At 41.0% G+C, this 24,034-nt stretch overlaps 1 protein-coding gene across 7 annotated transcripts in view; it reads right to left on the bottom strand.

Moving 5' to 3' along the window:
* Positions 1-24,034, bottom strand: part of HYDIN (HYDIN axonemal central pair apparatus protein) — a 438,409-nt gene that overhangs the window by 373,859 nt on the left and 40,516 nt on the right. For 5 of the 7 annotated variants that reach the window (XR_008293813.1, XM_053211099.1, XM_053211098.1 and 2 more), the window contains exons 3-4: positions 2,837-2,878; positions 2,540-2,605 (exon numbers count right to left, since the gene is read on the bottom strand). The gene's annotated coding sequence lies outside the window, so the exon portion shown is untranslated. Of the gene's footprint in view, positions 1-2,539; positions 2,879-5,427; positions 17,257-24,034 lie in introns of those variants that run through there. The other 2 variants (XM_053211097.1, XM_027076167.2) reach the window with 2 other exon arrangements.

Raw genomic sequence — 24,034 nt, forward strand, 5'->3', positions numbered from 1 at the left:
CTGAGAAACCAGAATATAGAAAGCCATGTAAAATACAATACATCCAAAGATTGTTAGAGACTGTTCCAAAAATCCCATTTAAAAATGTAATCGATCAGTATTCCCATGGCAAGAATAGGATTTGGGGAGAAAGCAGAGAAGGGGTAACTACTTCTTAAAACCCATGTTTGGAAGTCCTCTGCAGCTGCAAATTTCTCAGTATGTTGTAGGGGCAAGATGACAGGGCTTGGGAACAGAATACTAATCTACTTGAATCTGCACAGAACCTTTCCTCTGAAGAACCCACAGCGTGTGTGATTCCATTCAGTTTAATTGTATGTTGGAGAAGAGGAAAAGCTACTTGCCATGGTTTTAATTGCTAAGAACACACTCTCTTTTCAGGAACCATCTGTTTAATTATAATTACAAGCAGCGATGTAAAAACACAAATGCTTAACAAGTACAAAACTCCCCTACCACTAACAGTTTTAACATAACGAGCCATATTGTGAAAGAGTATGTTGCCTTTTCCCTCTCTGCAATATTTCATGATTTAGCAAATGACAGCCTACCATTTATTATGGAATCTCATTCTGGTAAAGCTAAAGTTATTAATTACTATTCTTAGATTATATCCCTCTGTTATTCCTTTTTATTAAACTTTAATTCCCTCTGAAAGTGAAGGGAATTATATCAGAAATGAAATATATACGGCCCCTTTTTTTCCACCTCCTGCTAAAATCTTTGAGGTTCCATATAATAGACATCACCTATAATTAATTACAGGGACATTCCAAAGTATTGCAAGAGTAATTTTTTGGCTTTCATAAACACAAATTTCTGCCTTCCTGGTTCTGAAATATGCTTACAACACTGTTATTTTAAAAGCCACAAGTATTGGTAATTGTTTTCAGGCATGAATAAAAATAGCTTAACCTTGAAATTTATTTTAATTAGGGATTTTTCAAAGCCACTGCTGCAAACTTGGGTGGATTGTTTATAATAAAAACAAGCATCAACAACATAGTTGTAGAGAACACAGAATTAGGGAAAGTTATTTAACTTGGGCTTACAATAGTAGCTTAAAGAAATAAAACCAGACACAGACGCAGTCAGATCATAATGGTATTAGAGCAACCTTACATTCAGGACATTTTAGATAGACTATTAAAGCAAGAACATGTCAAATAAAATGCAGACTTATGAACTACCAAGATATTACAAGAGATTTCTTTCTTAGTCATTTCACACTAAACTTTCTTTCTTTCTTTCGTCCTTTCTTTGACAGAGAGAGAGCATGCAAGCACAGCAGCAAGGAGGGGCAGAGGGAGAGAGAGGATCTTAAGCAGACTCCATGCCCAGTGCAGAGCCTAACACAGGGCTTGATCTCAAGACTGTGAGGCCATGACCTGAGCCAAAATCAAGAGTTGGACACTCGATTGACTGAGCCACCCAGGCGCCCCAACACTAATTTTTCTTTAAAGTCAACCATGTTGACTCCTTGGTATTCATTGTAAGATGAAGACCACTACTTTAACAAGATCATATGCTTTCTGACAAGCCTTTCAATCAAGCAAAGAACATTTTTTAAAAGCCCACTCCTCTTCCCTACCACCGTAAGGGGTAAATATGACTCTTTTAAAAAATCAGCACTTAAGCACTTTAAATCCTCAAATAAATAAAAAGACTGCACAGTTTTTCAAATTAAAACACAATAGAGGCATCTGGTGATTTGTCAACTCCTCAATTATCGTTCTCTGCCCAACCTAAAATCCTTCCAGCCATGATCTGACAATTATTTTTTGCCTTATTTCAAGCCTTCATTCCCCTTGCAAGACATTTTATATGAAGAGAAGTCAAATGCTAAGTGCCTTTGCAGTGTTAATGAGGAAATAGATCTTGGAAGAAATCATTTGAGACAAGGAGACTGACTGCAGGAAGCGGCTGTTTCTTTACTTTCGATGACAGCAACCATGATCGAGTGTACTACTATCCCCTGCGCTGTGAAATGTGCTCATCCTAAACCAGTGACCTTTTACCTTTGAGGTCTGAGTCCCACTAGGAACTGGATAAAAGCTATAAACACTATCTCCCCCAAAATGAACATAAATATAACATCTAAAGGTCCACATATCCAAGGTCAAAATCTCTACTCTACACAGATCCTAAAGCGTATCGGTTAAAACTTGATTTCAATACTCACAAGCTATGAGGGTGTCTTTCAAACTTGATAAGAGTTTTCATGTTCTAAATGTTTTTGCTGCTAACATGGAGAAACATTCTCAAAACTATTTTGAAGTTTGTCAAACTATGCCACTAATTAATAACAATAACTTTCCCTCTACTTTGTGGTTGCAAAAATCATTCTCACACATAAGTATTGCTGTGACTTCGCCCAAATAAATCTGAGTTTGCTCATATACAAATAAAATAAAATGAAATTACAAAACAATAAAGTGATAAAAGTGAAACAATTTTTTAAATGACAGAAATGAAATAAAATGTAAAACCCAAATCTATAAAACTTCCAGAAGAAAACATAGAAGAAAATCTGTGTTACCTTGGGTTAGGCAAAGAGTTCTAGGTAGGATAATCCATAGAAGAAAACAGTGATAAATTGGACTTCCTCAAAATTAAAAAGAAAAAAGTGACTTCAAAACAAAACTCAATAAGAAGGCAACTGAACAGGACATGGGCAAATGATATGCACAGAAACCTCACCAAAAACAAAACAGAGTAACAAAGAAGCACATGCAGTTCAACAGTGTTAGTCATCAAGGAAATGTGAATCTGTTAAAAACAGAATGAGATACCACTACACATCTACAAGAATAATTAAAATTAACAAAATTGTTACCTGCTAGCAAGGCTGTAGAGCAAATGAAACTCTTACACTATCCTGGAAGAAGTGCAAAATGGTACAGTCACATGGAAAATAGTTTGGCAGTTTCTTATAAAATTAAACATACACTTACCATAGAATCTAGCAATCCTACTTCCAGGTATTTATCTGGGAGTATAACATATGTACAAAACACGTGGATACAAAGAGCTGTATGTGAATGCTTACAGCAGCTTTATTTATTCATAATCACCAAATACTGAAGGCAACCCCAAAGTCCATCACCTGGTGGTATATCCATTCAACTGAATAGACCTCAGCAATAATAAACAATGAACTACTGTTACATGCAACAACATGGATAAATCTCAAAAGCGATGTATTAAATAAAACAATCCAGACAAAAAGTGCTATGTATCTTATGATTCCACTATTATGATATTCTGGAAAAGGCAGAAACAGAAATCAGATCATTAGTTGCCAGGGGCTGGAGGTAGGGCAAGGGGATTGACTATAACTAGGTACGAGGGAACTTTTTGAGCTAATGGAATCATTCTATAGATTAATGTGGTTACACAACTATATTTTTCAAAGTATTTTTCAAAAATCATGGAACTGTACTCCCAAAAGAAGTGAATTTTATAGTATATAATTTATATATTATAAACCTGACTTTAAAAAATAACTAAGAATATACCAGGAGAAAACATCAATTTAATTTATATCTCAACATAGCATAAAAGGTATCAATATCCAGGATATGTACAGTAATCTTACAAATCAATACAAAAAGGACAGTGACATTTAAATTGGGCAAAGATAAAGACAGGCAATCCACAGAAGACCAATTATCAATAGTCAACAGATATAAACTGCTCAATCTCTCCAGTAATCTGACAAATGTAAATTATAACAGAGTGATCACCATTATTTTCCCATCAGAAAGACAAACTTTCCAAATAGTGAAAATACCAAGTGTTGATGCCTACAAAGAATAACTATAATCTCTACAATAAGACCCCAAAAGATTTACATCAATGGGGATGATGGAATTTCAACTATGTTTATACTTAGCTAAATTAAAAGACAAGAATAACCTTTAAAATAGTTGGGTGGTTGTCTTTGCCATTCCAGTCAGTGGACTATCAGGTAAGGTGAGATAGTCCTGAAGATGCTCGTGTTGGTTTCATCACTTCTGGAACAGTGTGTCTGCCTAATACAGACTGGGGAGACCACAGAAGGGATGCATGAATGAATGATTCTAAGGATTTACCAGCCCAACAATCAAAGAGTGATGTCCACGTAGCCATTCAAATGGGTCCAGACTCCTCGACATTGTTAAGAAAGAAACTGAAGTATGAAATGAGGGCCAGAGCAAAATTTAGAAGAATAAAGACATAATGGAACTCATAAATTTATCCTTCTACTAATTTTTGGTGACAAATAGGAAAAGTCTATAAATCAGAATTTTAAATATTCTCAAAATGAAAGCTTTTCAATGGTTTGATTTCTGTAATCTCTACACCCAACATGGGGCTCAAATTCACAACCCCGAGATCAAGAGTCGCATGCTCCACCAACTGAGCCAGCCAGACTCCCCTCAATGGTTGAATTTCTGAATTGGGTTGCTCCCAGGTGATTTAAGAGTTTGTCCAGGGATATTTTTGATTGCATCCAACTTTGACTTTAGCGCTGACTTCTAAACCTAATACAGTAAAACGTGACTCCACCATATAACCTCATCAAGGGCACACAGATCCTGTAGTAACAATATTTTTTTTTCCCTTTTTTTCCTGCAGTACACCTACCTTAGTACTAGACAGGAGGTGGGACCTCAGTTACTTGAAGGAGTAAAGAAGAATGGGGAAGAATCATCTTCATAAATTACACAGTATTTGAAGTATTGTCAAACGGAAAGGACAAGACCCAACAGAGGAAGGGAGGAAGAAACAGATCCAAAGTAAAGAGGCGAACACACACAGAGGACAACACACCTGGTATCCAGCAGAGTTGGTGATTAAGTCATAGCAACCGGCTACTAACTAGCCCTCATCATGGGGCACTTTCTGAGCACAAAGTTGCTCCACTGTAAAGGCAGGTTAATCATTAAAATCACTTCACAGGACCACGGCTATGAAATGTGACCATATATGTGACCATATTGGTCAGGAATGGATCCTCACAGTCTTCCTGAGAAGGAAAGGGGGAGGGAAGGAAGGGAGAGGGAGCGTGGCACCCCATTTGGGAGAGAAACGATGGAAAATGATTTGCCCAAGGCCTCACATCTACATAGAAGCAAAGTGAACACCCAGGTGGGAGGATCGGCTATTCTAATGGGAATGAGAAGAAGGGGCGAGGGAAGGCTGAGGAGGAATGGGGTCTGGAAAGCTTGAGTAACACCTGGGATGCAGGTTCCTCTCCTCGGAACACGAGGAGAGGATGTCCCAGCCAGTCCCCAAGTCCTTCGAACTGTGACCCCATGATCACTGCAAGGACTTCGGACCCTGAAACAACAACACTCCCCCCCTCCCCCCCCCCCCCCCCCCGCCAACTGCCTGTCATTTCCCGTGCCCTGCTCCTCCTCCAAGACCCTGCGTCCAACTCACAGACGCCGCAGCCAAGGAGTCCGTCTGTACCAGCTCCAAGCAGCCTGCTCTCCTCCAGCAGTCTGGGCCGAGTTGTTGCCATCCGTTGCCACAGCAACGACAGAGCGCTGCACGGTCTAGCAAGCTGAAACATGATTGGAGCAGGCAAGCGTCCATAGCAACTGCCAGGCCGCACTACTTGGTAGGAAAGAATTTCATTTTCAGGAATTCTTCGGACACCTCTCCCTAAAGGCATCCTTCGGCAGGCACTTGTCCTAGCTCTTTAAATGTAATTCATGCAGTATCTCATTAAAACATTTGTCTCTCTGTGTTACTGTGAGAGTTCTCATTTTCACAGAATTTTTAAAAATTTTTTTTACATTTATTTATTTATTTATTTTTGAGAGACAAAGAGAGACAGAGCACAAGCGGGGGATGGGAAGAGACAGAAGGAGACATAGAATCCAAAGCCGGCTCCAGGCTCCGAGCCGTCAGCACAGAGCCCAACACGTGGCTCGAACTCACAAACCGCGAGATCATGACCTGAGCCGAAGTCGGAGGCTCAACTGACGAGCCACCCAGGCGCCCCTCCACAGAAATTTGTAACTTGGGGTCAATTTTACCTCTTCAGGTAAAATGTCCATGAACTCCCCTAAGTTACATGCAAAAGTTTATGTCCATTTACTCAGTAGGATGGTCCATAACTGTAGATTTTCAAAGGAGGCAGAACCAGAACCCAAGACAGTCCAAAAGAATAACTTCTATATGCATTAACCCCATCTTCCTTCTCAGAGACCACAGATAAGAATAGTACGGTTCTGGGGGCCTGGCTGGCTCAGTCCATAGAGCATGCCAGCTCTTGATCTTGGGGTTGTGGGTTCCAGCCCTGCACTGGGTGTAGAGATTACTTACAAATAAAATCTTTTTATTTTTATTTATTTTTTTAATAGATTTTTTTTTACTGTTCATTTATTTTTGACACAGAGAGAGAGAGACACAGCATGAGCAGGGGAGGGGCAGAGAGAGAGGGAGACACAGAATCTGAAGCAGGCTCCAGGCTCTGCGCTGTCAGCACAGAGCCCGACGTGGGGCTTGAACTCACAGGCTGTGAGATCATGACCTGAGCCGAAGTCGGATGCTCAACCGACTGAGCCACCCAGGCACCCCTAAAATCTTTTTTTAAAGTAATGTGGGGGACGCCTGCATGGTTTAGTTGGTTAAGTGTGGGACTCCTGGTTTTGGCTCAGATCATGATCTCCATGGTTCATGAGTTTGAGCCCCATATCAGGCTCTGTGCTGACATTGCAGTGCCTGCTTGGGATTCTCTCTTCCTCTCTCTCTCTGTCCCTCCCCTGCTCACTCTCTCTGCCTCTGTCTCTCAAAAATAAATAAATAAACTTAAAAATTTTTTTTAAATAGTGCAGTTCTTGCCAGACTTTAGATTGTGGCCTCATTCAAACCCTGCCTTGGAACAGCTCCCAAAGACTTTAACTAACTCTTGACATTCATTCATTCATTCATTCATTCACTCAATAAATATTTATTGATCACTAATTATGGGGTCATACATTTGTCAGAGAGGCACCTTTCTAGCCACTAGAATATAGCAATTATGAAAACAAAGTCCCTAATTTCTTAGAGTTTTCCTTATGGTGTGAGAGACAACAGATGAATAAACAAGGTCATTTTAGTTTATGACAATAAATAAAATGTGGTGATATGACATCACGTGTCTAAGGTAACACGCCCTATAGACAGGGTGGTCAGAGCAGTTCACATAGAGGAGATGGCCTTTGAGCCAAGACGTGAGAAGACAGCAGCTAAAGAAGAGCAAGGAAGACAGAAACACAGGAACAGGAAACGAAGTTAAAAGAAATGAATTTGAATGTTAGAGAAAATGAAAGGCCAATATAGCTGAAAAGGAGACAGCTTGTAGGGCTGTGGGAAGATGCAATCAGATTGCCCTTCCCCTAGCTCTTCAAAGGACTGGCAACTTCTCCTTCCTACTCCCTTACTCCCCCATCCCCAGTCACACCCTATCACATTACCCCAGTTCTTTCCTTCATAGCCCTTGTGGCTTTTTACTGTCTGTGAGCTCCCCAAGGACAGAGACATTACTCAACACAGGATCCCCAGCGCCTAAAAAAATTGGCCCAGCATGGACACCAAATAAATATTTGCTGACTCCATCAATCTCCATATTACAATACTAGGAATAGTGATGGATCGTGGGGACAAGACAAAGACACCTCTGCCTTTATGAAGGGTAAATGCTTGGTGGAATAAATGAATTAAAAACTATGTGGGCAAATGAAATGTAGGCAGAATTGAATGATTTAGACTATACGTGCTGTGGAAAGCTGATGAACAGCTCCCTTGATAAGTTCTTCATTCTATTATATTTCTGTTCAATTTAACAAATATCCAGTGCTAACTATATGCCAAGCACTGTGGTATATAGTAATGACCAAGAAGAATACCAGTCTTCACTGGAAAGCTTACAGTCCACTGCCATGCTGTCTATGACAGTAGCCAGCAGATACTTGGGGCCACTGAGCACTTGGTATGTGGCTGGTCCAAATTGGAATGTGCAGCAAGTATAAACTCCAGATTTCAAAGACTTAGTTCAAAACAAGACTGTAAAATATCTCATTAAATTTTTTTTAATATTGATTTCATATTGAAATAATAACATTTTGGATATATTGGGTTAAACAAGATTATCATTAAAATTATTTTCACTTGTCTCTTGTTTTTTAATCTAACTGTTAGAAAATGTTAAATTATGTGTCTGGCTTGCATTATATTTCTATTGGACAGCACTGGTCTAGTGGGAGTTTAATGCAGGTTGAATAAACAAGTGACATCTTATTACAGATGTTAAAGTAGACATTTCATCTGAGGCAAAATAGCTAGCAAACTTCAAACAGAGGAACTAGATCAAGAATTTACAAAGAAAGTAGGTTAGACAACTCTTAAGACTTTCACACATGAGTGTATAAAAGAGTCAGGAGTAGACGATTGGGAAGGATTTCTTCAAAGAGGGCTGAGCTGTGAGCCCCACCTCCTAAACCTCCAGTCAAAATAAAGGGGCTTTGCGGAGACCACCAATGAGTTTAACATATCAGAGGGCACAGAGTGCTTGTGTCTGAATCCCACCTGGAATCTAAAGGGCAAGAGATGGCTGAACTTGTCAGCAGACAGCAGAGCAAAGGAAGAATTGTTGGGTTGGGGACAACTTGTCCCTTTCCCCCAAGATTTCTCAAGGTAAAAAAATGCATGAGGATTTTCCATGGAGCAGACGTGGGCCACTCAAGAAAGATGTGTAGGGTCATTTTGGGTCCTTCTAAGAGGAAAATCTGGTGGGAAAAGAGACTTCAGCCAAGGGAAGCTGAGGATATTGTTAGGTTTCTAGGGGCCAAGGAAAAGCAAAGAACCAAGCAAAAGAGAGATGCATTTGACCCCATTAAGAGAACTGCAGGGTACAGATAGATGCCCAGTGATGAGGGTAAGCTTTCTGAAAGACCCTTGAAAGTGCCCCACAAGCGGAAGTATCATCTTAATCATGGCAGTATCACACAAGTAACAATTTTCTTAGCGTCTTTTTCTTCCCTACCTCTTCATGCTCTAATCCCACCGGGGCCAAAAAACAGTTGCCCAACTGGGGGCACAGGTGTAGAGGCTGGCAATGAACCCAAGTAGAAGACAAGAGGAAAGAAGAAGGTGACTCTGCTTTCATTCCCCAGCTAAAGGGTTCCTACTGGCAGCAGCCCAAGCTAAAAAAAAAAAACAAAAAAGGAAAGGAGACACAGCTTTAAAAGTTTTGAATATCACTTTGGACAGAACTTTTTAACAACTGTACTGAGGATGGGTTTTGACACACAAGAGGGTCCATAAAAGTCTTGGCACCTGACTGAGTTCAGCCACAGGCAGGGAAACAATTTGTCCCACAGAGACATTTTAAAGAGAAACTAGAAGACAAAAATTAAGTCGCTTTATGACTGCATCCACATGTCATACTTGTCTGACTTCAGGGTTACAGAAGAAATATGAGACAGGCTATAAATACAAGCAGAAATATGTGTTATTCTTGAAGTGTACAGAGCAGTAGAAGATGTATAAAGTTAAGGATTGAAGCACATATTATTACAGGGAGAAAAATAGATGATCGAAAGTCACATCCTCAGAGCCAGACCTAAGACGAGCATTTACCCCCCTCCATTCCCATAGGCCTTTCTGGGGCTTCTGAGAGCCGCTGTTCCCTCAGGGCCGATCTGCAGCTGCTGCACAGGGATGAAAGCCTGGCTTGTTCTCAGCGCCAGATCGACAGGTGGGCAGTCAGCACGGGGAAAAACAAACACAAAAACAAAACAAAATAAAAGCCATGGTTCTAGAAATGGAAATCCCACTGAAAACTAATTATGGTATTAACAAGTAGATCAAATTCGAAGATCTTGGTTAACTTACATTTACCTTCAAGCAAGAATGTTAATAGGAAGGATGAAGACTTCTCTATCCTAGAGCTGGATGACCCCTAAGGAACCTCACACTTGCACTGGGTAAGAGATGAGGCCAGGACCGTTCTTTCTAAGGTAATTAGATTAATGAGCAGTCAAGACTGAGCCTTCTTTAGACTTCAGAGTGGTTAGTTAAGTAGGCCAATTGCCCTGGGGGCCTCAAGCCACCCAGCCTACCTCAGCAATCCTGGTCCATGAGACCCAGGCAGAGGAGGGTCATGGTCAAGAACTTAGGGGGCAGATACCCAGAAATCATGGGCTCACCATTATAAAGAGCCTTAGAGATCACTGTGTATAAAACTTTTAGAACATAGCAGTTGTTCAACACATGAGCAATGATTTTTCTTACTATTATAAGATGACTCTAGTTCTAAACTTAATCTCTATGTGGAGTTCACTACTTAACCACTCTGTAGTTAAGTTACCACATCTGTAAAATAGGGGCAACTACCACGTAGGATCCCTGAAGATTAAATAAGATAATAACACAAACCAAGGGCTTGATGAAGGAAAGCTATGACTCTTATTAATACTGTCACCATTCTTCAGTCCAGTTTTCTCTCTGACATCACCTCCAAATAGTTGCCCAGTGCTCAAAACTGAATGTTGGTGTCATTATTCAAAATTCAGAATTCACTACCCCCCAATGTGATGGTTTTAAGAAGTGGGGCCTTTGGGTGTGATTAGATTAGGAGGGTGGAGCCCTCATGAACGGGATTAATGCCCTTATAAAATAGACCTCAGAGAGCTCCCTAGAGGCTGTCCACCATGTAAGTTTACAGCAAAAAGACAGCAGCTATGAACCAGGAAGTGGGCTCTCACCAGATACTGAATCTGCCAACACCTTGATCTTAGACTTCCCAGCTTCCAGAACTGTAAGAAATAAATTTCTATTCTTTAACCCATCCAGTCTATTGTATTTTTGTCACAGTAATCCAAACGAACTAAGATACCTAGTTTCTGGTTAAATTCTTGTTCTTTGTTCTTCCCTTTACCAACCTTTGACTGAGAACCCACTAAGCACTGAGCTTAGAGTATACTCAGTGAATAAGATGCAGTCCCTGTCCTCAAGGGGCTGTCTTTGTTTGTTTGTTTGTTTTGTTTGTTTAGGATGCTTACTTCTCATATCTTCTCAAACCTAAGATCAAGCATTAGGATGCCCCATTTTTGAGCAGCTAAAATTTGTGAAAACTTGTTCCTGAAATAGCCCAGAATGTGACTCATATTTCTCTTTTATGTGACAGTCCTTCCAGTTTAAAAACCATCCATCATGGTTTTCCAAGTCCTCCATTTTTCAGATTAAACCACTTGAGTGTCTTCAACAGTTTCTCACATGGCATGATTTCTAGTCCCTCTGTATCCTGCCCATGTAGGACAAATCCCAGAATGCCCTGCTTCATGGTAGCTCAAAATGAAATACAGTTCTCTCAAGTGCTCTGAGGTGTGTGTAGAATGGGAGTCTTGTAAGAAAAAAAAATTTAATTCCTCACATATAGACAGTGGGGTAAATGAACCACATTTTTCCTGTTTTACATGAAAAACAAATTCTAATCAGCTTCATTTTGTAAGTAGCCACTGCCAAAATTTTCTGTTGATGTTTGGGTAGCATAAATCACAGCCTGAAGAACACTGAAGCTTTGCCAAAATTGAGACCCATCTCCCTACCCTTATGCTATTTTGCCTTCAAGGCTCTAGGTTGAAAATCAAAGAAACCCACTCCAACTAACCTAAGCAAATAGGACAATTTATTGAAGAATTCAACTAAATCATAGAACCTAAGGGCAGCTGGGCTTTCTGGGGGACAGGAATCAAGAAGTAGAAAATTTAGCAAAACAAAAGCAGGGCTGATCCCTCTGTCTTCCTATCACTCCCTGAGCCAAATGTCCCTACTTCTCCATAGATATACCTATGTCATTCTTTTTTCCTTCACCTTAGACCTCTCTCTATTCTCTACCCAAAGAGTCATCCCAGTGCCCTACATACCTATCCTCTCAGTGCACAAACATCTCTAAGTCTCCAAGTGTGGTGGGTTACATGTTGGCTTTGAAAAAGGTATGTCCACATCCTAATACCCACACCCTATGAATGTTACCTTATTTGGAAAAAAAGGTCTTTGCACATGTAATTAAGTTAAGGGTCTTGAGAGAGATTATTCCAAATTACCCAGGTGACCCCTAAATCCACTGACCTTGTAAAAGGCAGAATGGGAGAAGTCACAGACATGTAAGAGGCAGAGATTAGAGCGGTATGGCCAAGGAAGCCTAAGACCACCACCAGCCACCAGAATCTGGAAGAGGCAAGGAAGGATTCTCCCCAGAACCTCCAAAATGAGTGCAGGCCTGACTATGCCTCGATTTCTGGCCTCGAGAATTGCGAAAGAATAAATTTCTGTTGTTTGAAGCCATGTTTGTTCCTGCAGTCATAGAAAAAGGAACACACTAAGTTTCAATTCCAAATTCTTGGAAGAGCAAATCCGACTGGCTTAGGCTGACACAAGTGCAACATATTCCTCTAATTCAATCACCTGCCAGAGATTAGCCATACTGGATAGATGGGGGCTGGGCCACTCCCGTATGGAGGATGGTTGTTGTTACCAAGAAAATGAGAGTCCGAGTCCCCAAAAGCCATCTATGACATGGGAGTTCTCCAATCATCCAGGCCCCCAATTTGATTTTCTAAACATCTTTCCCCCCTCCCCACATCCTGTTCATTCATCATTTTTGTGTTTTATTTTGTTTTCTTTAAGTAATCTCTACACCCAATGTGGGGCTTGAACTCACAACCCTGAGATCAAGAGTTGGATGCTCTACCAGCCAGGCACCCCTCACTCATCATTTTTGTACCAGTTTTCCCTGTCTTCAATTTTTCACTTCTACACAACTTTTCACTCCTATACTCCTTTCCAACTCTCCTGCCACGAATCTACCTCAAGCCAGCATCATGCCTTGCCTTGGTCTAGTGCCACAGTTCTCAGACTGTGCCAAGGCACCTCAGGATACCACAGTGAATTTGCAGACAACCGGATGTTTTAAATTTTCACAGGAATCACAGTGATCTCTGTCGGAAACTACAAGCTTGAGACAGTCCACAGTTTCAACACGAGATTATTATACTGTTTCCAATGACCAAATCATTTCAAAGCTGGGTTTTCAATAACTGCTGTGATGAAAACAAGCACCACTTGGAAATCGATGTGGAACAGGAAATGAGGACGATGGTGTCTGATATGTTTCTAGGCCTGAGAAAGTGTGCAGTGATCAACAGGCAGTAGTACCTCATTAGGATGCATGTGCTTATTAAGCTATCCGGACCTGATTACTTAATAAATGGAATTGTTGGCTATTTCTTTTGGCCTACAGATGCTGTGAAGCAATTGCTAAGACACTAAAAAATATTGCCCATCTTTTTACTCATATTTTACCAAGAGCAGGAGGTGGGTATTGACTCCCATTTCAAAGATGAGCCACACAGAACGCATCAGTAATGCCCCCAGAGAAGACTAGCTGGACTCTTCTGAATAGAATGTCTGAGATCATTTATTGTGTCACTTACAAATTATAGGCTCATTTTGCTTCCTCTTGTGGAAATGTCCAATACGTTCAAGCCAACTCAAAAAGTATATATTGTGCATTTAACAGGAGGCTTGGAAAGAAAAAGCACAAGACCCGGGAAACCCAGGTTGGATATTCAGTTCTCCCATGTACCCCTTTTTGCCCCGAGGCTGTAGCTATTTCACCTCTCTGAACATGTTTCTGCAGCTTCTAAAAGATGCAATTCAGTCATTCAAAAAATATTATTTATGAGGCTACTCTGTGCTCAGCAGTGTTCTATACTGTAAAACAGTGTTCTCAACCTTTTTTCTTTCATTGTTGCTCCCCTAAGGAGACTTTTTAGACTTTTGTTCTAATTATGGCTCCCAAATTTTAAAATCCTGTATACAAGGTATAGCAGTCTATGCACTGTATATAAATCTGTGTTCTATACATTAAAAGGTGAGATTATTTTGCCCCCTCTAGAACCAGTTTTTGCCCCTTGGGATATCACCCCTATTGAGAATACACACCCTATGGAAACAGAAGAAAACATTTCTGCTTTCACAAAGCCTATGATCTAGCATGAAAATTTGGACAAAAAATAAGTAAAATAGCAGACGTGCAAAGTGCTATGAAATAATAAAATAGGATGCTATGGTGGAGAATGTCTGAGGGGATGAGCCAGAGGCCCCTCTGAAAAGGTGACCCCCGTGGTGAGATGTGAATGACAAGCAGGGGCAACCAACATCTAAAGGGAGGAGCTGCTAACATGATATTCTCACCAGCCTGGTGAGAGGCCAGAGAAGGGTGGAGCATGGTGAACTCAGTGACACTGCCATTAGAGAGAGGGTCATTTTGAAGACTGACTCATACAGTATAGAAAAACACATGGGGCGCCTGGGTGGCTCAGTCGGTTGGGCGTCCGACTTCGGCTCAGGTCATGATGTCACGGTCCATGAGTTTGAGCCCCGCGTCGGGCTCTGTGCTGACAGCTCAGAGCCTGGAGCCTGTTTCAGATTCTGTGTCTCCCTCTCTCTCTGACCTTCCCCCATTCATGCTCTGTCTCTCTCTGTCTCAAAAATGAGTAAACGTTAAAAAAAAATTAATAAAAAAAGAAAAACACTTTGTAAATAGTAGACTGTTTTTTTTAAGGTTTATTTATTTTTTCAGAGAGAGATAGAGCATATGTGAGTGGGGGGTGGGCAGAGAGAGAGGCGGACAGAGGATGCAAAGTGGGCTCTGCACTGACAGCAACAAGCCCGACGGGGGCTCCAACTCACAAACTGCGAGGTCATGACCTGATCTGAAGTCAGATGCTTAACTGACCGAGCCACCCAGGAGCCCTGTAAATAGTAGATTGTGAAATGAATGGGAGGGATTATTATTTGCAAACTGCTGCTTTGAGACACTGCAGGCAGAAAATGACTAAGCTCTGAACCCTCTTGTCAAAAAAAGTTGGTTTTGAAAAACAGCTGAAGAGTCTGGATTCTGGAAAAAAGCTTAAACAACCAAAGATATCAGATAGCTACATATCTAGACAGACCTAGAAGAGAGAAACATTAGAAGAAATGATACCTAACATTTCTGAAGTTCTTACACTGTGCTTCTGTACAGAGTGCTCTACACACACGAATCCTCACAACCCCATAGGGTTATTCCCTTCCTTTCACAAAAGAGGAACTGAGGCTCAGAAAGCACAAGTGACTTGCTCAAAAATCCCACAGGCAGTCAGTGGCAGTAATTAGGTCTGTCTGACCTAAGTCTGGGCCTTAATCAAGATGATGTCACCTGTGTCCTCATCTAGTCCTGTGCACACTCCATCTTCTCGGCCTGACCCTTTCCTATGAGTGATTTCTATTTATTCAATTTGAGGAACTGGATCTCTCTTGCTAGAACATCGGGCTCAGCTCAACAATTAAAAGACTAATTATAAAAGGCCTAGGAATAAAAACTGTCAGCACCATGTTTAATTACCCACTGTCTTGCTTGTAGGGGGGAAATATATCTTGCCTCATGTCCTGATGATTAGTCAATACAGACTATGTCTGGGTCGGAAGAGAATTTAAAAGCAGACTTTATTCTGTTTTGGACTTCCTAAAAATGCAAATCCAAGAACTGCCAACAGGATTGCACTGCCAGTGATTAACTGTCAAGAGGAGACCCAGAAAGAAACACTTGTCATGAGGAGACACCAGACACTTGTTGTGTCTGGCAGCCATGAGTCATAATTTAAACAGTAGTGTAAGTGAGGACCCAGGATCAAGGATTGATTCATGATATGAAACTGTGATATGGAACCAAAAGCATGTGGTAGAGAAGACCTATAGTTTAAAAGGGAGGGACCCAGACCTCATCTGTGAAAAATTCTGCCAATCATCAGGCATACACAGTTTTAAGCAGAGGCTTTCATTCTTGTCAATACTCAGGCAAAATCAAAAGAGTCTTCTGCTAGGCAAATACTTGATAAAGTAGTGTCTACAATTACAGATGCACTACACTTTTCCCCCCTTTTTGATGAAATCTCACAGAATAGGAGCACCTGGATGGCTCAGTTGGTTAAGTGTCCGACTTGAGCTCAGGTCATGATCTCACGGTCCATGAGTTCGAGCTCCGCATCGGGCTCTGTACTGACAAGCTCAGAGCCTGGAGTCTGCTTCAAATTATGTGTCTCCCTCTCTCTCTTCCCCTTCCCTGCTCGTGCCCTCTCTCTCTCTCAAAAATAAATAAATATTCAGTCACGGAGAATATGGCGGTGTAGGAGGACGCTAGGCTCACCTCGTCCTACTGATCACTTAGATTCCACCCATATCTGCCAAATAACCCAGAAGACTAGCAGAAGACTAGCAGAACATACTCTCCGGAGCCAAGCGTAGACGAGAGGCCCAGGGAAGAGGGTAGGAAGGGGGAAGAGGCGGTGCGCACTACATGGACTGGCAGGAGGGAGCCCGGGCGGTGGAGGGGCAGCCACCTGGCAAGGAATAGCCCCCCGAGTCTGGCTTACAAAAGTGGAGGGGCCTGACTGCGTGAGTTCTGACAGCCAGCGTGACTTAACATCTGGAATGTAAAAAGTCAACAGCTCTGCTCAGAGAGGGGGAGGACGAGAGGACACCTGGAGGGAGAGATGTTGAGCCCCGGAAGACAGAGCTCAGCTTGGTGGGGAACAAAGGCGCTGGTCACCACCATCTCCCTCTCCCATCCCCCAGCCAAAATCCCAAAGGGAACCAGTTCCCGGGACCGAACTTGCTTGCGCCGTTCAAACACCCAATGCTGTGCTTCTGTGGATCCATCCCTCCGACGGGTCTGCCTCCCTCTCGGTGCCACAGGCCCCTCCCGAAGCAGACCACCGAAGGCAAAGCAAGCTGAGTCTGCCTTTCCTGCCCTGCACACCTTGAGGATCCACCCCAGCTAATATGCCAATCCCATCGAAGCAGCACCACAAGCCTGGCAGTGTGCAAGTAGCCCAGACAGGGGCCACAACACTCCACAGTGAGTCCTGCCCCTGGGAGAGGGGAAGATAAGGTACACACCAGTCTGACTCTGGCCCCAAGAGTGGGCTGGGGACAGACATCTGGTCAGACTGTGGCCACGCCCACCAACACAAGTTACTCCAGACAGCACAGGGGAAGGGCCCTGCAGTTCCACGCCACCCCAGGGACTTCCCAAAATGACGAAACAGAAGAACTCTCCTCAAAAGAAACTCCAGGAAGTAGCGAAAGCTAACAAATTGATCAAAAATGATTTAAGCAATATAACGCAACAAGAATTTAGACTAATAGTCATAAAGTTAATCACTGGGCTTGAAAAAAGTATAGAGGACAGCATAGAATCTATTGCCACAGCTCAGAATGGAGAGGCAGAGGAGAGACTAGGTGAATTAGAAGATAAAATTATGGAAAAAAAGGAAGCTGAGAAAAAGAGAGACAAAAAATCCAGGAGTATGAGGGGAAAATAGGGAGAACTAAGGGATGCAATCAAACGGAACATCCATATAATAGGAATTGCAGAAGAGGAAGAGAGAGAGAAAGGGTTGAAGGTGTACTTGAACAAATCATAAGTGAGACTTCCCTGATCTGGGAAGGAAAAAGGCATTGAAATCCAAGAGGCACAGAGAACTCCCTTCAGACGTAACTTGAATCGATCTTCTGCACGACATATCCTTGTGACACTGGCAAAACACAAGGATAAAGAGAAAATTCTGAAAGCAGCTAGGGATAAACACGCTGTAACATATAAAAGGAGACCGATAAGACTAGTGGCAGACCTATCTTCTGAAACATGGCAGGCCAGAAAGGAATGGCAGGAAATGTTCCATGTGATGAACAGAAAAAATATGCAGTCGAGAATCCTTTACCCAGCAAGTCTGTCATTCAGAATAGAGGGAGACATAAAGGTCTTCCCAAACAAACAAAAACTGAAGGAATTCATCACCACTAAACCAGCCCTACAAGAGATCCTAAGGAGGATTCTGTGAGTGAAATGTTACAAGGACCACAAAGTACCAGAGACATCACTACAAGCATGAAACCCACAGACATCACAATGACTCTAAACCCTTATCTTTCCATAATAACACTGAATGCAAATGGACTAAATGCTCCAACCAAAAGACATAGGGTATCAGAAAGGATAAAAAAAACGAGACCCATCTATCTGCTGCCTACAAGAGACTCATTTTAGACCTGAGGACACCTTCAGATTCAAAATGAGGGGGTGGAGAACTATCTATCATGCTACTGGAAGTCAAAAGAAAGCTAGAGTAGCCATACTTATATCAGACAAACTAGACTTTAAATTAAAGGCTGTAACAAGAGATGAAGAAGGGCATTATATAATCATTACAGGGTCTATCCATCAGGAAGAGCTAACAATTATAAATGTCTACGCACCGAATATGGGAGCCCCCAAATATATAAAAAAATCACAAACATAAGCAACCTTATTGATAAGAATGTGGTCATTGCAGGGGACTTTAATACTGCACTTAGAACAATGGATAGATCATCTAGACACAGGATCAACAAAGAAACAAAGGACCTGAATGATACATTGGATGAGATGGACTTGACAAATATATTTAGAACTCTGCATCCCAAAGCAACAGAATATACTTTCTTCTCGAGTGCACATGGAACATTAACCAAGATAGATCACATACTGAGTCACAAAACAGCCCTTCATAAGTATACAAGAATTGAGATCATACCATGCATACTTTCAGACCACAATGCTATGAAGCTTGAAATCAACCACAGGAAAAAGTCTGGAAGACCTCCAAAAGCATGGAGGTTAAAGAACACCCTACTAAAGAATGGATGGGTCAACCAGGCAATTACAGAAGAAATTTAAAAATCTATGGAAACAAATGAAAATGAAAATACAACAATCCAAATGCTTTGGGATACAGCGAAGGCAGTCCTGAGAAGAAAATACATTGCAATCCAGGCCTATCTAAAGAAACAAGAAAAATTCCAAATACAAACTCTAACAGCACACCTAAAGGAAATAGAAGCAGAACAGCAAAGACACCCCAAACCCAGCAGAAGAAGAGAAATAATAAAGATCAGAGCAGAAATACACAATATAGAATCTAAAAAAAACTGTAGAGCAGATCAGTGAAACCAAGAGCTGTTTTTTTGAAAAAATAAACAAAATTGATAAATCTCTAGGCAGGTTTCTCAAAAAGAAAAGGGAGATGACCCAAATAGATAAAATCATGAATGAAAATGGAATTATTATAACCAATCCCTCAGAAATACAAGCAATTATCAGGGAATACTATGAAACATTATATGCCAACAAACTAGACAACCTGGAAGAAATGGACAAATTCCTAAGCACCCACACACTTCCAAAACTCAAACAGGAAAAAACAGAAAACTTGAACAGACCCATACCAGTGAAGAAATTGAACCAGTTATCAAAAATCTCCCAACAAATAAGAGTCCAGGACCAGATGGCTTCCCTGGGGAATTCTACCAGCCATTTAAAGCAGAGATAATACCTATCCTTCTCAAGCTGTTCCAAAAAATAGGAAAGGAAGGAAAACTTCCAGACTCATTCCAAGAACCAGCATTACGTTGACTCCTAAACCAGACAGAGACCCAGTAAAAAAGAGAACTACAGGCCAATATCCCTGATGAATATGGATGCAAAAATTCTCAGTAAGATACTAGCAAATAGAATTCAACAGCATATAAAAAGAATTATTCACCATGATCAAGTGGGATTCATTCCTGGGCTGCAGGGCTGGTTCAACATTCGCAAATCAATCAATGTGATACATCACATTAATAAAAGAAAAGAAAAGAACCATATGATCCTGTCAATAGATCCAGAAAAACCATTTGACAGAATTCAGCATCCTCTGTTAATAAAAAGTCAGGATAGAAGGAACATACTTAAACATCATAAAAGCCATTTATGAAAAGCCCACAGCTAACATTATCCTCAATGGGGAAAAACTGAGAGCTTTTTCCCTGAGATCAGGAACACGACAGGGATGTCCACTCTCACTGCTGCTGTTTAACATAGTGTTGGAAGTGCTAGCATCAGCACTCAGACAACAAAAGGAAATCAAACGCATCAAAATTGGCAAAGATGAAGTCAAGCTTTCACTTTTTGCAGATGACATGATATTATACGTGGAAAACTCGATAGACTCCACCAAAAGTCTGCTAGAACCAATACATGAATTCAGCAAAGTCACAGGATACAAAATCAAAGTACTGAAATCAGTTGCATTCTTATACACTAATAATGAAGCCGCAGAAAGACAAATAAAGAAACTGATCCCATTCACAATTGCACCAAGAAGCATAAAATACCTAGAAATTAACCTAACCAAAAATGTAAAAGATCTGTATGGTGAAAACTATAGAAAGCTTAGGAAGGAAATTGAAGAAGATATAAAGAAATGGAAAAACATTCCATGCTCGTGGATTGGAAGAATAAATATTGTTAAAATGTCAATACTGCCCAAAGCTATCTATACATTCAATGCAATCCCAATCAAAATTGCACCAGCATTCTTCTCGACGCTAGAACGAGCAGTCCTAAAATTTGTATGGAACCACAAAAGGCCCCGAATAGCCAAAGTAATCTTGAAGAAGACCAGAGCGGGAGGCATCACAATCCCAGACTTTAGCCTCTACTACAAAGCTGTAATCATCAAGACAGCATGGTATTGGCACAAAAACAGACACATAGACCAATGGAAGAGAATAGAAACCCCAGACCTAGACCCACAAAAGTATGCCCAACTAATCTTTGACAAACTAGGAAAGAATATCCAATGGAAAAAAGACAGTCTCTTTAACAAATGGTGCTGGGAGAACTGGACAGCAACATGCAGAAGAATGAAACTGGACCCCTTTCTTACACCATTCACAAAACAAACTCAAAATGGATAAAGGACCTGAATGTGAGACAGGAAACCATCAAAACCCTAGAGGAGAAAGCAGGAAAAAACCTCTCTGACCTCAGCCGCAGCGATTTCTTACTTGACACATCCCCAAAGGCAAGGGAATTAAAAGCAAAAATGAACTCTTGGGACCTCATGAAGATAAAAAGCTGCTGCAGTGCCAAGGAAACAATCAACAAAACTGAAAGGCAACCCATGGAATGGGAAAAGATATTTGCAAATGAGATAGCAGACAAAGGGCTAGTATCCAAAATCTATAAGGAGCTCACCAAACTCCACACCCGAAAAACAAATAATCCAGTGAAGAAATGGGCAGAAAACATGAATAGAAAACACCTTCTATTCATCTAAAGAAGACATCTCTAAAGACATCCAGATGGCCAACAGGCACATGAAAAGATGCTCAACGTCGCTCCTCATCAGGGAAATACAAATCAAAACCACACTGAGATACCACCTCATGCCAGTCAGAGTGGCTAAAATGAACAAATTAGGAGGCTATAGACACTGGAGAGGATGTGGAGAAATGGGAACCCTCTTGCACTTTTGGTGGGAATGCAAACTGGTGCAGCCGCTCTGGAAAACAGTGTGGAGGTTCCTCAAAAAATTAAAAATAGATGTACCCTATGACTCAGCAATAGCACTGCCAGGAATTTACCCAAGGGATACAAGCGTGCTGATGCATAGGGCACTTGTACCCCAATGTTTATAGCACTTTCAACAATAGCCAAATTATGGAAAGAGCCTAAATGTCCATCAACTGATGAATAGATAGAGAAACTGTGGTTTATATAGACAATGGAATACTACGTGGCAATGAGAAAGAATGAAATATGGCCCTTTGTAGCAACATGGATGGAACTGGAAAGTGTTATGCTAAGTGAAATAAGCATACAGAGAAAGACAGATACCACATGTTTTCACTCTTAGGTGGATCCTGAGAAACTTAACAGAAAACCATGGGGGAGGGGAAGGAAAAAAAAAAGAGGGTGGAGCCAAAGCATAAGAGACTCTTAAAAACTGAGAATAAACTGAGTGTTGATGGGGGTGGGGGAGAGAGGAAAGTGGGTGATGGGCATTGAGGTGGGCACCTGTTGGGATAAGCACCTGGTGTTATATGGAAACCAATTTGACAATAAATTTCATATTTAAATAAATAAATAAATAAATAAATAAACATTAAAAAAATAAAAAACAGAAAAAAGCAAATTTCACAAAATAGAATCCCTGTGTTTGTAGGGTCCACAGTGTAGCAGTACTAAAAAAGTGATTATGTCTGGGTGTGAAGTAGCATACAATGATATATGTGAAACTATCAATAGTCAAAAACACCAAATTACATCAACCATCCGAGATAAAAGACTGAACCACCTATTTTCTCTAGAAAATGATACTACCAAACCATTGTTATATGAAGAGGCAATCAAAGGTTAGGCAGACAAAAGTATAAAAGAAAATCATAAAAATATGGCAAGCGGCTAATGAATAAAAATCTTATCTCTTTATTTTGTGATGTGTGTGGTGCTCATCAGTTTTTTTAAAGTTATAATGTGTTACAACTCATCCTAAAAAAAAAATTCACTTTTGTATCTAGTTTGTATTTGTACTAAAGGGCTTCCAAAAGTGTAGAAGCTTCAGATTCCACAAAAATTAGTACCTGGATGAAGCTTGCAATCAAGGGGAGATGAGGCACCTTAGACACACGAAAACCGATGTACAATACATCACAAAATAAATAGCACTGTAATAGTCTATAAAAAGATTCAGTAATACAAGCAAGCGTGGTTAAGAAGGGAAAAACTGGCTGGGGCTGTCAGGAAAGCCTCAGAGGAGGTTGAACTTGAAGCGGCCCTTGAAGGACTACTGAAATTTTGACTCACTCATCAATGTGCTTTGATGGGTTCTTCAAATAGTATATTGAGTCCTTGCTCTTAGAGGAGATAGGCCAGTCACTGGTGGGGGTGGGGGGTAAGGGAGGCTGAAGCTTTATTATCATATTCAACAGCTATTCGTGAGTGCTTCCTCCATGCCAGGCACTGGAGATGCCACTGTGAAAACACAAAGCCGTAGAGAGCAGAGGGATAGGAGGAGTGAGGTTTCCAGTTGGGGGGGGCTACAACACCCCTGTAAACAGGGTGTTCATCAGGGCTAAGCCATGGTAAAGATGGAAATTTCCAAGATAAAACGTAAACTTAGGTGGTTGATAATAACAGACTGGCGAGTGACAAAGCTGGGCACTTGCATAAAAGAGAAAATGGAGGTGGGCTACTATTTTGACTTTGGAGGGAAGGAGGGGAGACAAATCTCACATTCTCTTTCTGGAAAAATGAAGAAAGATCTGTGAAATGCCTAGATGACCTAAAAGAGAAGAAGGAAATGTTTGAGTCCATATAAAAATTTTGCTCTGATGATTATATCTGTTACAGAAATGGAGAGGAATATATAAAAACTCATCAACTCATTCATTTAAACACCTAGTTCTCAGATATCTAGGTATTCAGGACTGTATCAGCTGTGTCAGATATGAGGGACAAAGAGAGGAAATTTTTCAGTTGTTTACTTTCTAGCTAGATTAAACATAGAAGGTAGTCTCTATAATAATGCCATGGGAAGGGACCAGAAAGAGGCAGGCATTGAGCTAGTGGTCTTCTGTAAGCTGTCTAGGCTGAATGTTAGAAGGAAACAAGAGAGCAAATTTAAAAGCACCCCATTGCCCTTGTCTTCCCATCAGACCAACCCTGAGGCTTTGGACAGTCCTCAGGTCCCTGGCGTCATTAGAAAAGCAGATGGATGTATCAGACGGGTTAATGACAGCCAGGGATGACCCTGATATGATTTGGTCCTAGTTGCTGATCCTATAAAGATGGTTATGACTTTGAAACTTGAGAGCAATGACTTTTGGTGGGGAATGAACTGCAAGGCAAAATCTAAAATTATGTTAGGATTTAAGAAAAATAACCCCCCCCCATAGGAATAGAGGGGGAAAGGAGAAATAAAAATTAAAATAGGATAGTAGAAGCATCATCGATTGTTTATTAAATCAAATATTCCCTGCCTGCATTAATAAAGGTAGTCACAGCATAGACAATACATCAAAAGTGGGTATTTTGAAATATTCTTAGCATCAGTGAGGAAAAATAGTGGAGGAACATGGCTGG

The sequence above is a fragment of the Acinonyx jubatus genome, chromosome E2 (genome assembly GCF_027475565.1).
Source record: "Acinonyx jubatus isolate Ajub_Pintada_27869175 chromosome E2, VMU_Ajub_asm_v1.0, whole genome shotgun sequence".
Taxonomy (NCBI): Eukaryota; Metazoa; Chordata; class Mammalia; order Carnivora; family Felidae; genus Acinonyx; species Acinonyx jubatus.